We start from the raw sequence: 16,236 nt of genomic DNA on the forward strand, positions 1-16,236 counted from the left end.
CTACTGATTATGATTGTGACTTTCTGGCTGTTAGCCAGACAGAATCCTTAGTGCTTTTGATCTGCATATATAGTCCTACAAGTTAGACAGATAACCTCAATCAAAATTTAATATTGCAGATCATATGCAAAAAAACAGTGAAAAGATACTCATTTCCTATACAGGGTGATCTTTGTCAGTCCTGCAAATTAACAGAGAGAAGTACAAATAGCCCTCATGAGGAGTCTGCTTCTCATTTTCTTTCCCAGCAGTATGTGTAATGCAGTACATTAGCTAAAAGAGCATTTAAAGGCGGCAGAGGCATCGTTCTACCAGATAAGTGTGGGCACAAGAACAAAAAGTGTTTTCAGCAGTAAAAATCTGAAAATACTTCCATGTTTTTGCCAGTGAACTGGGAAGAATTCAGAGAGCTGAAGAATTAAAAACACACTTTCTGTGAGCCTCCTCTGTGCAATAATCTCAGAATTTGTTCCTTGGCATAGAGTGTGTCAGGCCTCAGACAGTACATTAGGCATCAACAACACTTTCCTTCTGGAGCAAAGTGGGTGTGACTGCCCCAAAACATCATCCTGTTACTGCTTGGTGGTGCAGATGTAAAAAGTGGCAAGGTTTCCAAAAGCAGTCAGTTCCAAGATGGGCTGGTAAGATCTCAAGGAAAATGATCTTTGAGTGTTTAGCTTAATTTTGTTATGCTGCAAAGTGGCAAGGTGTCCCAGAATACACCTGGGACAGCAGCATTGCTCCTGCACTAGAGCTCTGCCCAAGGCCAGTTGCTAGGCTCTGTTAGGCTAAACAACATTGCACTGACCAAGGATATTTCTTACATAAAACAATTCCACTGTGTGTTCTTGCATGAGATTAAATAATAACAGCAAAGCACCAGAAGTCACACTGTGTGGAGAACCAGTGGTGATCATTTATGGATCAGAGAGAGAAGGGAATAAAAAGGGAAGAAAGCCCAGAATTATGTGATACTTCATCTACACAATGGCTTCCAGAGGATCAGAATGCACACCAGAAGTTTGCTTGCCTACACAAGTTGGCAGGACTTACAGATGTCACCACATGCGTGCAACAAGATCCAAACACCACAAAACCACAAAAGGTGAATCCCAATTTCCCCTTGGTATTTCCCCTATACTGAGAGCACAGCCTCTCCACATTACTCTTGCTTGCAACGATATCAACACATTTCTTATCCCCAGTGAAGAGAAATACTCAGAGGTTTGCTGGCCATGCAATCAAGAGTATATTCTAATGAATGTCCCCATGAAATGAAAAACAATATGAAAATGTAGTTCTTACCTTTGGAACCAGTAACTGCATTTTGGGGCAGCTTTTCAACAGAAAGCAGTAGTCAGGTATTCTATGTACTTAGCACTGTGGTAGGAGTATGGAGAACAGTCTGGACTTTATGTTATTTGAAGTCAAATGGACTGCCCCATTTGTGCTGTTGACTTCTTATTTGGCAAAAAGCTTACAGAGTCAAATAAACAGAAGCAACCAGCAGGAATCTATCTTATGAGGTCATGATCAGAAGCTCACACAAACTGTTGGGAAACTGTGGGAGACAATAGGAAGCACTGGCAGAATGCAACTGCCTGCAGGAATCACGAAGAATACAAAAGATCTGCTTGGAAAGAGCAGATGTCAAGGTCATATCCCCTTCTACAAACAAAGGTAGTAACACTTCCAAGGGTGAGTGACAGAGGCAGGTACTGGGGAGAGAATTGACCAAGAATCAATGCAGAAAGCACTCCCAGCTGGAATATGTGACAGATGGCTGCCAACCAGCCTGAAGGAAAGGTGGCCTCTTAGTAAAATTCTTGTGAAGTAACACATAAAGAGCGATAATAAGGTCTTGAAGTGCCTTGATGCCCTGAGAAGTCCCCACCTCCACTAGCAGCAAACTCAAGAACAGGCATGTCCTTGAACCCCGATTTAGATACAAAGATCATCAGATGTTTATTGAGCAGGAGACCTGGTAGAAAGCTAAATGGCTAGAGGACTGTACCATCCCCTTAGCATCACTAATACAGAACACTTGCATGTAGTGACATGATTGGAATGCAGCCAAATGTCTACTCCTCTTCCAGCGCCTTTCCCCATTCACAGAGCAGCTAGATCTGGCAGTGCTTAATGTCATGATCTACTAAAATCTTGCAACAAAGCAGAGTGTGTGAAAAAGTGGTACTGCTGTATGACAGAAGCCTAAAATCAGGAAACACCTGTAGGGAAGGAATAGAAGCTAGATTCTGGAGAAGAATGAATAGCAGGAGGAAGACAAAAACAAGAAGAATAATGCCCTGTATCAGATAAGAAGCAAACAAATTGTGCATCTGTTTCTGCAAGCATCTCTGCAAGCTTCCCAGATGACAGGAAATGTAAAGTCTGGAATGTATGCCTTTCTTTTAAAATATGCATTTATTTTCTTTTATCTTTTGGTATACATAAAAATGTGGGTGGGAAATGTGGGAGGCTTTAAAAGCTGAGAGAAATACATTCATTATGCCCCAGCATTACTGTGGTCCACACAAGACCCATTTTCACTGGGAAGATGACCATGAGGCGAGGGGTCCTGAGGGTCTCAGTGCTCCACTCCATTGTGTCCTGATAAGCTGTTATGGGACAACAGGTTGGGTGAAAGGAGGGAGAGAGCAGTTGTCCTGTCAAATTTTTTCCTGCCCATTGACCTCCTCATGCCATGAAGCTGATCATGTGGATGGCATTTTTTTTATTGCACAGTAGTAAGCTTTGCTGAGCACTATCCTGTTATCTGCAGTGATAGTAGAATATTCAGTTACTCAGAGTTATCAGAATTATCAATATTGGAACTGGTGTTTAATATCCAGGAGACAGATTATCACTACAAGCACTTTGTGCCTGGGAACTCCAAATCAGAATACACATCTGTATTTTGACTAGAATACAGTAAAAGAATAATTAAATAACATATAACTAATTAAGAGTATAGGAGAACCCTCCATATGCAAAAATCACCATGAACAGGTATAATTTTATAGTAAAGGCAACGCCAAAGTAAAGATACAGAATTGCTATTACACAGACATAAATATATGTACATATATTTATCTCTCAAACCAGTCTGAAGCATTCCATACAAAATTGGCCCCAAGGCCAACTATTTTATAGCGAGGAAAAACTGTTGATAGTTTTTGCTGGAAGCAGGCCATTAATTACTAAAGTTTGAGCTAATCTTGTAATCTTATCATAACAGATGTTTTGGTTTTATCAAGACTTCAGGATCCATATTAAACAAATATTATCTTAGTGCCAAAATAATATGCAAAGTACTTGGTATGATGGGTTTGGTTTAATGGAATATGCAGATTTGTTTATGCAGATGCCACTCTTAGGCACATAATACCCAGAATTTATTTGTTGGCATTTGGACTAACAGTTACACCGTTCTTCAAACTCCTAAGGTTTGCTACCATTCAACTCAGCAGCGAGGTTTTACTCCTGGGAGTGCAAATGCAGGCATTTAATTTTAAACTGTTTGGAGATGAAGGAACAACTTTTCCCATTCATCTCTTCAGAACCTGACAGTAATCCCTTAGCAAAAAGAGTAGTCCTACACAGATGTCCCATTAAATTAGGGCAACTTCAGGACAAGTATTTTTAGCACATTCTGCTCATTAGCACTAAAAGAGAAGCTGAGGAAATCCCACTACTTTATCAAGTACATATCAAAGTTCACACAAATACTTGTTACTGAATCACACAAAAAAATTACAGCTTCAGTGCTAATATTGAGTGAAGGATACTCTTTTCATATCTGTAAAAAAGTATGTCTCTCATTAAGTCTTTTTGTAGCAAAAGCTGCTTCATTATTTATCCTCTAGGTTGGCAATTACTAACAAAGTTGATCCTAAGTAGTGCATGCTGGTTTTCTCTTTAATATCTACTACAAGGGACCAAACATTTCAGGTTGCAAAAGCCAAACTGAAACAAACTCCTAAAAATTGAAGAATTGCTCCAAGCAAATAAAAAGCTCTTGGTATCAAAGCCATCACAGGGCAGGAGGGGACATGCACTTTTTCCTCAAAGGAAACTGGAATCTGGAATTGCAGATTTATAAGGTCTTCCAAAAAGTATCATCCTCACTCTCAAAAGGTTCTCAGCTCCAGCTCAAATCAATTAAGTTGAAAGCTAAATCTAACACAGAAACAAATGTAAAAAGAAAATATTGGCATGTATTTATTTAGTCCAGGACTTAGAACTTTCTTATACATAAGAGCAAGCAAGTTCTGGGACCGATTTTCAGTGAGAAACAATCACCAAAAATAAAAAAAATGATTGTAACTGCCATATCTCAGTGAAAGGGATTATATACAATATGATATGAGTAATAACAGGTGATTGGAATATGTTCCCATGCAGAACATAAACATTCATTTCAGTATGGAGCCCAACAGGGCGTGACTACTGAAAGATTAGTGTCAGATTCACAGCTGGATACCTCGAGTCTGCCTTGCCATTATATTGCTCAGATCTAGCCCTCAGCTTACCTCTTATGCAGAGAAAAAATGTAACCCTGAAATCTTGGTGTTCTCAAGATAGAAATCCTATGTGGAAAATACCACATATTAGCTCATCTACCAAACTAATTTTGAGTTATAAAATGAAATGGAAGATTTTACTCATTTGAGTGAAAGGCCATTATTCCCTTAGAATAATTTAGATAGAAGCTAAACTATTTAAATGCTTCAAGTCCTCTGAAGTTTCCCCAGAATATATATGTGCTTGCTCAGAAGAAGAGGTGAGGCCCTCTCCAAAAAACTGAGAAAAGAATGACTCCTATGACATAGTCCTACAGACTATGGGACACATTATGAGACTCAGAGGTCCTGGCATCTCCTGGAAGTACCATTAAGACAAATAAGGTGAGGCAGCACTATGAGTATAGGAACTCAAAATGACTCCTCAACCAAATATCAATTAGCCTGGTAAAGATTACTGTAATGACAGTAACATTTTTGGTAATATCTCAGAGCATTTTAGGGAAGAAACTGTCCTGCAGTATGAAACCTGTGAAAGTGAAATACTTCTGAGGCACAAGGCAATTGGAGGAAAAGTAAATAACAAAAAAAAACCAAACAAAAAAGCACCCAAGTTAAGGAAGGCAAACAAGGGTGGAGGCCAAAATCTGTTCTCAGCTGCCAGTGGACATGAAATTCCCAGGTGAGATGCCCTCTGCCACTAGTATTGACACAGGAATGCATTGTCTTCTGTCCCCCAAAACACTGCAAGTCAGTGAGAGCTCCTCAAGTCAAAGGCTTCCGTTTTATAGAGGTTTGCAGACACAGTTGTGTAAGTGCTGAGCACCTTGTGGAGCCCTCAGAAGCTTCCTGAAATGAAATGTTGAACTTGTTTCTTGTGCATAACACAAAACCACAAGCCAGTCTTTTCATGTGCCTTTATCACATTAGATCTTCAGCTTTTTTGTGTGTCTATTTTTCATGCATTGCCACTCACCTATAAAATCCACATTTTTCCCTTCTGTTAGACTGAAAAGTTTTGGAGCCCTTGGTGATAAACATTGACAGTAATTGCTCAACATTTTAAAATGTGCCTATTTAAACTTGGCATAAGTAGTCTGTGAAATTTTTTTACTGTCCCTCCAAAGTATTTGCATGCCTTCTGCAAAGAAAATAAATAGAACAAATATTATGGCACCACAAATTGGTAAATTATTAGCCCAGATCACGGCCCTCCTTTACAAGGACACATGTTAATATATAATAGAAGTGTATTTCAGTTCTTTTTAAATTGATTTTTCAGACACATATTGCAAGTCTTATAAGGTCAGCTGGAAAGGAAGTTGACCAAAAAAAGGCCTTTGAGAAAAATGACCCACTAGGCACACAGACTGAGAAATACAACTGGAGTGAACCATATGAAAATTATCTGTAGCAGTTCCAGGCTGGCATTAGACACACACCCCCCCAGCCTCACTTAATTCAGGATGAACTGTCCATAAAGCTCTTAAACTGTGATTCTAACACTTGTCAGATCAGAGTGATATAATAAATATAATGGGCCAAATCTGTAATTCATCTTTTCAGGCTACTGGTGCCTACCACATCTGTGACTATCTCTATGAAGATGCAGTTGGTATTAATGTAAAATTATCATTCTGAAGATGTAGAAATGGTAAGTGGGGAAACAGCAAACAAATTTAATCTGGTTTGGTGCATGGGAAATAAGGTGGCAGGGAACCTGAAATAGCCAGACAAAGTATACACAGCAGTTAATATTTTTGTGGCTACATTCAGAAACATAACTTGGAAACTGTGAGAGAGAAAAGTTTTATTCTGAGATGGATTAAGGCAAGGCAGAGTTTTGTGAACCAAAAAATTCCTAACATAGAGACAGATAAAAATGACCAGAGAATAAATAGGCAGAAAATTAGAGAACAGTAGCCAAAGAATAGCAAACAGACTCATGCAGCCTGAAGACTTGGAGTGAGTCAAGGAACCACAGACCACAAAGTAATTTGGACCCTCCTGGCCCATTGGGGGTCATTTGATAAGATAAAGAAAATCATATCAGAATAGTTCAGTTCAGCCTTCAACAAACTGCCTGAACTTTGTACTGTTGTGGCAGATACAGGTATGAGGATTGTACATTCCTATACCGAACTCTGCAGACAAACACAAGGAGCTCTTGAGTGATACATTCAATGCATCTTGAGGCTAAATTCTCCCATCTTTTTGCTAAGCAGAGATGTGAGGGGCTCAGGAGAAAAAAAGCCCTTGTAAATAAGACTTCCTGACTCCATCTTTCTAGAAACTCCAATTCCCAGTTTTGCCAACCATTTATCTTCAAGTATTGCATTTAAACTGCTAAAAATTAGCTAATTTCAGCTGCATAGGTTTCAAATGGAATTAGAAATATTATTTATTATTTATGAATTGCACATTATATATTTATAAATTATGATTTGCAAAATGCAGCACACTGTCTGAAGGGACTTGTAAAGGAAAAGAGCCAACCCAAAATTAATTAAAAACTGAAGCCAAGAATGTGTTCTGATCAAAGTGTACAACAGAAAAAAACATCAGGCACTTTGAAGAGAGCAGTGTAGAGAAATGACCTGACCACATTCATTAACATGAGCCTGAGTGTCCTATCACAAGAGATAAAAAGGAAAAGTGTTACCAGGGATAGGGGAGAAAACAAGATGGAACAGCTTTTCCAGGAGACTGAGTAATCTCTTTATCACTAGAACATGAAAGATATAGGTCTTAGGTTTTCTACATGAAAACTCATACAGACATCAGAAACTAACCGGTCTGTCAGCCTCTCACTGGATGAGATGTTGGAGCAGTTATGAAAGGGCTTCAATGTTACATCTCAATTTATACTGATGAGATTCTCTAACATTATATACCTCATGTAATATGTTAGTGAGATGCAGGTGGCTCTAGTTAGGTCCAGAAACTTGATAGGCAAACCACAGCCAGTTTGGAACATTCTGAGTAAATCTAGGAGAGAAGCCTGAATGCAGAACTTTTCTGTTTATATTGTCTTGGGTTTTAAAGTGTGTCCATCTGCAGTCTGAGGTGATTCAGGAGTTTGTCATTTATATGCATACCTAGAAACCTGACATACCCCAGGTTCTTTCAGCACTGTGGACTTTAACCTGGCCATACAACACATGCACACAATGCTGCTAAAGAGTAAAATGTCTATCCCTTAACAGATGTTAGGAAGAAGTTATTTACCATGAGGGTGGTGATGCACTGGAACAGGTTGCCCAGGGAAATGGTGGAGGCCACATCCCTGGAGGTTTTTAAGGCCAGGCTGGATGTGGCTCTGGGCAACCTGAGGTGTGTGAGGTGTCCCTGCCCATGGCAGGGGGGTTGGATCCTTGAGGTCCCTTCCAACCCTAACAATTCCATAATTCTATGTGAGGAAAACCTCAAGAATTCTGAGACCTCTATATTCAAATGTCTTCTAATGGCAGTGTGAGGGCCAACACTGCTAAGTGAATTAATCATTAACTTATTAATACATTTATCAATTATACTTTTTGTTCACTACTGTCCACATAAGAAAACAAAGACAAGTCAAGGCTTACAAATTCTTTCCTGGTACCCCAAACTGGGTGTTGTGCATGTTACTGTATCATATTCTCTTATCTTTCATTCAGGAAGTAACCAAACTAGCAAAATAACTGAGATGCCCACTGGCAGTTAGAGGATGTCTACTGCCAAATTATTTAAGACCTGCCTTTCAAGAATACCATGTGCTCCCAGTTTTTATTGAAGAAAGTGGGAGGTACAGCAGGTCAGGTTATATCTCTTTGCCCCCTGTCCCTCTCACAGACTTGATCCCACATGTTTCATTCACCATCACTGACGTTATTGGTCTGGGGCAAGAAAAAAACAAGCAACAGATTCCTCCAGTATGGAATTTTGCCCAAGAGAAATCTTACAGGAGTTAAATTCTGTGCTACTGTCTTCTCATCTGTAACACAGAGTTTAGGAGTCGTCCCTGTTTCAAAGGGCTGTGGAAAGATAAAGGGTTTAACACAGATACACTGCAGTAGTAATATGATATGCTGCATATCCATGAAGGATTCCCTGGGAGCCTAAGAGAATCAGACAAAAATGTTTTCAAAAGCCGTAGCTGGAAAAGCAAAGCTCTGTTTTCCTTCTGTTCTGAGTCAGCTTTGGCAAGGAAGAGATATACTGCAGAAAGCACACAGTAATTTTTATGCTTTCAAATGCAGAAGAGAGTAAGAACTGTTCTACAAGAACATTGCATTATAAAAGGATGACATGAAAAAGCACATGTGTGGTTTACATAAATATCACTGGCCTTACTTTTTTTCCTGGTTTTGTTCAGGTTCTCTCAGGTGAACAGATAAGCATTTAATTCCAGGTGAACACTTTTGTCTATGGAGAAGCCCTCTGAAGTCAGTGGAGATCACTGTGTACACTAAAGTGGGGTAATCGTACTGCAGCTACAACATTAGAGTCTTGGATTCTGACTTGCAGATCCGTTCAGCATATTACAGTGCTCCAAGAGCAACCTGCAGCAGCAAGGGACAGGCAGATAAACAATTTTAAAATCAGACTCTTCATACCATATGGAACTGAAATATTCTGACTTAACAGTTTGCCTGACAGGGCAATGTGTATTATCATTAGTCTAAGAGAACTCATTTCTTCTGACTGCTTTTGCCAACAATGCTGGCTAGTGAAAACTGCTGTGTGAAGGAAAAGACTATCCCACAGCTTATCCGTTTGCTTCCAACACCTTATCCCTGGAACACACAGATTTAAAGCAATCTTTTGTGCAGTATACAAAATAAAGCAGCTGGCTGCCCAGAGACCTCACCCAAGACAAAACAGTCCTTCAGTCCTTCTATCTCCCTGGTTCAGCCAGACGCCAAGGAAACCAAAGCCTCCCAAATGTCTGGGAAGCGAGCAAGCAAATATCCTAAAATGCTGTAGGTCAAACCATCCCATGCTTCTTTGCTGTCTCTCATCCATAGCTGTTAGGGAACTGCTAGTGCTCAAAATTACAGCTATTGCTGATACACCAGTGGCAGCACTAGCTGGCAAGATGCTATCACTGCTAGGATTGTGCTGTTCTTCTTTAAATACTAAAAATAAAAGCACCTCCTAGACTGCATTCCAGAAAAGGCCAGGTAGATGAAATTGCCCCTTTGTGAAAAAGGGTGGGGCAATGAAAAAAGGCAAACAGGAATGTTCATGTACTTCACCAAGGCTCTGGCTCTGGTTTAGTTTGTTTAGCTATATACTTTTACTATGTCGGAAGCAAAGAAATAGCCTTTGGCTAATAACCTGCAGATTAAAATGTGAAGTTCATCATGATCAGAAACACTTTGTGGCCTAAAATGAAGCTCTGAGTAATCACTGCAAGTGACAGTAAGCAAAGTGAAGAGTTTAACTTTTTCAAACCATAGAATCACAGAATGGATTGGGTTGGAAGGGACCTCCAAAGAACATGTAGTCTAACCCCCAGCAGTCTGCAGGGACATCTTCACATTAGATTGCTCAGAGCCCTGTCCAACCTGATCTGGAATGTTTCCAGGGATGGGACATGTCTGGGCAACCTGTGCCATTGTTTCGCCACCCTGACTGTAAAAAGTGTCTTCCTTATATCCAATCTAAGCTACCATCATGGTGACTTTGTCAGACAGAGTACCCAAAACTTAAGTTCCACTTTAACTCTGACATATTAAATAGTTTTTACTTTGCATGGTCTGGGTTTCTTCACAGAGATAGATTCCAGGGATATAAAATGTGATTTGATGGCAGTGTACCAGCAACACTCTCCACATTTTTCTGCTGTTAGTGGCAACTACTCTCACCATTTCAGTCCTCTGTTTCAGTTATTTATATGGATCTCCATTACTAGAAAATCTCACAAGCTTACTTCCCATCACTCTTTATCTCCCTTTCTGCAAGTCAAGAACATATTCTTATTTCCACTGAATAGCTGAGGAATGGAGGCAGAGTGAAAAGTGATTTGTATATGACGGTGGTCTAAGAAGAAACAGAGCATACATCTACAGAAATCCTGGTTGGAAGCCAAACCAGATGACCATATTTGAACCAAATCAAACTAAATTAAATAAAGGCTTTCTGCAGCACTCAACACGAGGTTATTTATGCTTTGAAATAGCATATCTGTTTCCCAGATCTTCCTGTCCAATTATTTAAAGGTTTGGTCCAACAGAGATAACATACAGAATCTGACTGTCAAAATATCTGCTGCCAGCTGCAGTCACCTGCAGGGACTAAGAAGAAAGACATGTCTGATGATAGCATCAAGATTTTGGCTGAGACTGTTAAGCTTCATAAAGCTGTCATTGTTTGAAAAGTGATGTCTGTTCCCTCTGCATCATGATGGAACCAGCAATGACCCATTCCAAAGAAAAACGTGAAAAACAAAGGAAATGAGCAGACCACAGTTGCCTGCCTCTGCCCCCAATCACAACCCACATGAGCTCGGTTTGTTGTTTTGGCAGGGGAGTAGGCACTGAATAAGCAAGTAGAGCTGAAACTGGCAGAACAGTTAGAAAAGTATTTAGAGTTGTTTATGTATGAATGATTGCAGGGTGGGAAGGACAGACATCTTCTATTTGGATAGATCAGGTAAAGCCCTGGGGACAGCACTGAAAACAGCCCTTTGCAATCAGATGAGTAACATGATCCTGGACTGCTTTCTCTTTTCCCTCTGTGCAGGCTCCAAGTTACATTTGTGCTTTGCCTCCGAGTTGGACTGAATGTTGCATTTGCTGGCATGTGTTAAATGCTGCTATAGCCCAGAGGATGCCTGCCACTTTAATCCTCTTTATTAGCAGCTCTCATATTTTCAGTGTTGTAGCCAAGGTTTGCTTGCTCTCAGCCTTAAGAGGCCTTGGAATGTATATTTACCTCCCTCTGATTTCATTACAGTAGTGATACTTGGCACTCCAATTCTACCTCCTCTAAAGGAGGGACAGCTCCATCACTAGTAAAATATGTGTGACACCTCAGGTTATGCTTAATTGCATTCAAATTCTGTGTAGTAAACAGGGAATCAGTCTATGTGCAATGCCTGTTTTGCACAGCTAACAAACTGTCTGAGAAACTGCTATTATTTGAAAAGTTCACTGTTGTTTTTATTGTGAGGATTATACCCTTCGTAAACACAGCCACTGTGGGGCAGCAATACACAAGCATTCATCAATGCACACAGAAGTTTGTGTGCTTTTCATCTCCCTCGGTCCTGATGAGGCTGGTATGTGCTGTTCCCCTCTGCCTGCAGACAAGAGGTCGATGCAAAGGTTCACACCCTTTTCCATAAGCATATTTCCCTAACCAGGCTGACTTAGCAACTTGGGAACCATTATGATTTTTACGTTGAGATAAGGCAGTACCAAAACTGCTTCATGTAGTTTATATATCTATTCTGAGGAGCTGTCAACAACTGATAGCCTGAGGATGTTTGAACTCCACTTGCACATGGTGCCAAATTGTACGTTCTCAGGAGGATCACGCCTACATGCAAACAGGCAAGTTGCAATTTGCTTTTGCCATTTTCCCAGAGGAAATGATGGTGCCAGACAAGTGTGAGCAGACCCACCTCATATAGTATGTCTGTCTTTGTGGTTTGTAACTCTGGAAGTCGGAATGACAAACACTCCCACCACACTTTGTGTATTGCCCTGTGATACAGAAGGGTGACTGTAGTCCAGGAGATCATGAGATCCCCCTACCCAGACCAAGTCTCCAGGATGAGGCACACCAGAACTTTACAAATCCAAACCAAGGTTTTACTGCAATTTCTCACTGTTCTTCACTACTGTGGATTCTCAGCCTAAATGCAGACTTGGCCCAGAGCTAAAGAATGGAGATTGTAACTGATACAAGCTTGATAATGAAAAGATAACTATTTGAGCTCATAACCATCATGTAGACATAAGTAAATTAAAACAATATAGAAGCTATTTTTTTTCCAAGTTGGGATTCCTGCTGTCAAAATGAAAACAAGGAGATCAAAAATTCCATCTAACTACATGTTAGAACTAGGAACTCAGATGCTACAGTCACTCCTGAGGGCAAATTTTGAACCAGATCTCTGACATTAAGTACTACCATGCCTCTGTGCATTTCTTTTGTCTTGCATTATTTGACAGATTAAGATTTTTCTGAGTTAAAATATATTCAATAATGATTCTGAGTTTTATTTAATGTAAGTTGACTACTCAACAGGAAAACAATCCATTTTAGTTCTCAGCTTATCTTTGTAATACATAATGCAGAAGTTTCTACATCTTTGTTTCCCCTCTAAACATAAATCACATGAAACAAAACCATTTCTATCAAAATTTGCATTTCTTGTTAGACTTCCCCATGAGCTGTCTCACCACGTCAAGTGAGTGAAGAAACAGATTCACTTAATGAGCCTGGATAAGAGGGGGAACAAAAGAAGAAGAAAGAATAAAGCCATTCCTCACAGTAATTCAAATTGCCTGTTTTGATTTTCTTTCTGTAGGTGCCAAGATATATGAAGTGGGCATGTAAAAGATATCTTGAGATAAGCTCCCCCAGAGGTAAGAGTTATCCATTCCAAAGTTAAATCAGTGCTACAGACTACACTAGAGAGCTAGCTGTAAGTGTACAAGCCTGAATGTCAGGACATGGCAGTGTAGAGATCTCTGCAAGTTAATTGATCCTCTTTCTTCACAGGGTGAAGACACAACCCAAGACAGATTCATTCAGACCACCACAATGTTTAAAGACCATATAGTTCTAACTATAAAAATTAGCAGGGTGAAGAACTGCCCTGTTCCTGACTTACAGTTTTCTCCCAGGTTGATGTGACAGATGGATGCTGCACCAGACAAGAATCATACAGACTCAGGTGGGGAGGGCATCACAAAGGGGTCAAGACCCCCAGGATCTAGCTTTTATGCTACCCACTGTTGGGGTAGACTGGCTTTCTTATTGACATGAAAAATATTGCTGATCTCTGACTTCTTTTTTCCTTCATCTTCTCTAAGGGACATTATGGGATAGAGACAACTGAAGTTTTGTGATTTGGTTTAGTTTTGGTCATGTTTAGAGGGTAAAAAATTTCTTTTAATCCAAGTGCACATTCATATAAAACACTTGGAAAGAAAATTTATGAGATTTTTAGCTACAAAGTCATCTTTTCTGTAGTCAGTAAATACCTAACACACATGGAAAACATTATTATCATTATTTGGTTTTGACTAGTATGGAAAGTGGCAAGGCATTGGAGATTACTAACTTTTGATGTTGGAAAGGAAGAATATATGCAACGCTACTAACCAAACCTTTTGCATCACCTTTTGAATGGTAAAATAATTGCCAAACTTGATAGGACTGTACATGAGTGGCTATAAGAAGAGCACATGTCTTTTAACTTTCAGTTGAAATCGACAAATTAGAAGGGCAGTAGTGCTAAGAAGATCCCCAAGTCCAGTTCCCTTATGAAAACTTCCCAACATTCTAATCAGTTTTTTACACCACCAAGTTGTATAGCCAAACGTGTGGCTCAGTGAACTTCTGCCAAAGAAGTGGTAATAAAACTGACTGGGAAATAACATTTACCTAAATGTGTTCAAGCTGTTCAACAAATCGCTTACCCAGTGCACTGCTGTGGGGACCCACCTAGTGAAAGCAAGACGAACTGCACCCAACCAGAAAGGGAATACTGAACCAAGGGAAAAAAAATCATTGAGCAATATAGCTTAGAAGCTTCCAAATAGTGAAACGTGGCAAGATGAGAGAGACCACAAATTCCAGCCAACCTACAATCACCATCTGGTATTACTTTGCAATTAACTTGGTTCCATAATATGGTAGAGCAGAAGTTGGCATTCAGGAGAATGGGCAATACCTTTTGGTTTAACTCAAATTGGTACAGTGCCAGAAGACAGATCTGGGACAGCACTCAGTATTACCAGCCTTGAACACTAACAAAACCAGGAGTTGGCCTCTGCAACATCAGAAGAATGACTTTATTAAAAACACTAGGGGACATTTCACTTTGGCTTTTGTTTTGGGTGGTTTGTTGTTGTTAATTTTCAAAATTTGACTCTTGTAGGATGAGCCATCATTTGATGTGTGTGTCAAATCCTCAAGGTTTTATTCTTCTCACCACAAAGGCTGGAGGTTTTTAATTATAGTGATGGCTGAATATTTTACTCTACTACTTTTGGCAACAAAGGCTGTAAAAACATCATGAAGATTGGTTTACAATCTTCTTATGCAATGAAGTGCTACAAATTTTGCTACAACCAATATTGATCTGTTCAAAGGGTTTTTTTGCTCATTTACCTGTCCTCACTTACCTAATCCACAAGTGAACCACAATTTTCACAACAGATAAACCTCAAAAACATGTACATGTTAAGATCAGATACTTGGCTTAATGGTATAAAATGATATAACCTTTTTTACACAAGGACATACAAAAGGGGTAGAGATTTGACATTTATTTAATATTGAAAATACCTTTATAATGCTCTTTTTCTGCCTGAATGAAGCAGAAAACATCTTTTGTTTTGCCATCTGAAGATCTGCCAAAACAAAGCTGTAAACACTAAATACCCAGTTACAAATAGCTATGTTACAGTGTAGGAATTCCCCCAAACTCTTAGAATCACTTCCTTTTGATTCTGTCTTGTCCATGAAGTTTTAGGTTCACACAGTATATGTGACTTTATTTTCAGAAAAATCCTGGACAACCAAAGCCACAGAACCACTGCTGCCATCTAGAACTGCCACTTAAGACTGGAGAAGAGCCATAACAATTTAGAGGCGAGAACAGAATTCTAGTTTATCTATCCTAATCACGAGTTTCTTCTTCTTTCTTGACAAGACTATTCCAAGAAAACCCGGACTCTTCTGAATCTTCCTCATACCAAGCAGTCTAATCTTAGACCTTGTAAATATTTTATGTCCACTTTTTTATCTTATCTTTTTCAAAATACTTCTACTAAGAAGTGATACTTTACATAAATTTGTCGCTGAAAACTAGAGCTCCTGTAAGAGTATGTCCTAGTAGTCAGAGTGCTGCTACTTGGGGGACAGGGACTCTTCTCATGGTTCTGGACTACACAGGAACATCAAAGCACACAGGCCATACTTGCCTTCTGCCTGCACAACCACTAGTCTCTCTGAAAGAATGGGAAGCAAGTATTACTACTAGAGCACTGGTTCTCCAAAGCAGTGGTGTGGTTTTTTTCACCCCAGTAATAGGAACAGAAAGCCTTGCTCTCTAAGGCATTCCTCTTTGTCTCAGCCCCATCTCTTCCTCCTTTCCCCTTCGCTGAATATTTCCCATTTTCCTGTCCTCTATCTGCTTCTCCTTCCTCTTCTCAGCAGCTTTAAATAAGTAGAAATTGCTGTAGGCAGAAGACAAGGTATTTTGCTATGGAAGAGATCTCGGGGTGAATAAGGACACTTCTCCTCTGTGATTCTCCAAAGCCTCTCCATGCCTCCCTTCCAACTACAGCTTCCACCAAATGCCGCTGACGCCTTCCCCACCTCAGCCACCATACAGCATCCTCTAACTCATGCTACTGCAAATGTTACCTGAACACAAGACAACTAATTCTGCTTATTGTTAATGGCAGTTAGATCCTAAATGGCATTGCTACCAATCCTTCTTCTGCAGCTTTGAGGCTTTCTGTAGCTTCCACTTACCTTTTACGTT

Source organism: Melanerpes formicivorus, unplaced genomic scaffold, assembly GCF_026170545.1.
Source record: "Melanerpes formicivorus ecotype bairdi unplaced genomic scaffold, bMelFor1.0.p_v2 SCAF_13, whole genome shotgun sequence".
Classification (NCBI taxonomy): Eukaryota; Metazoa; Chordata; class Aves; order Piciformes; family Picidae; genus Melanerpes; species Melanerpes formicivorus.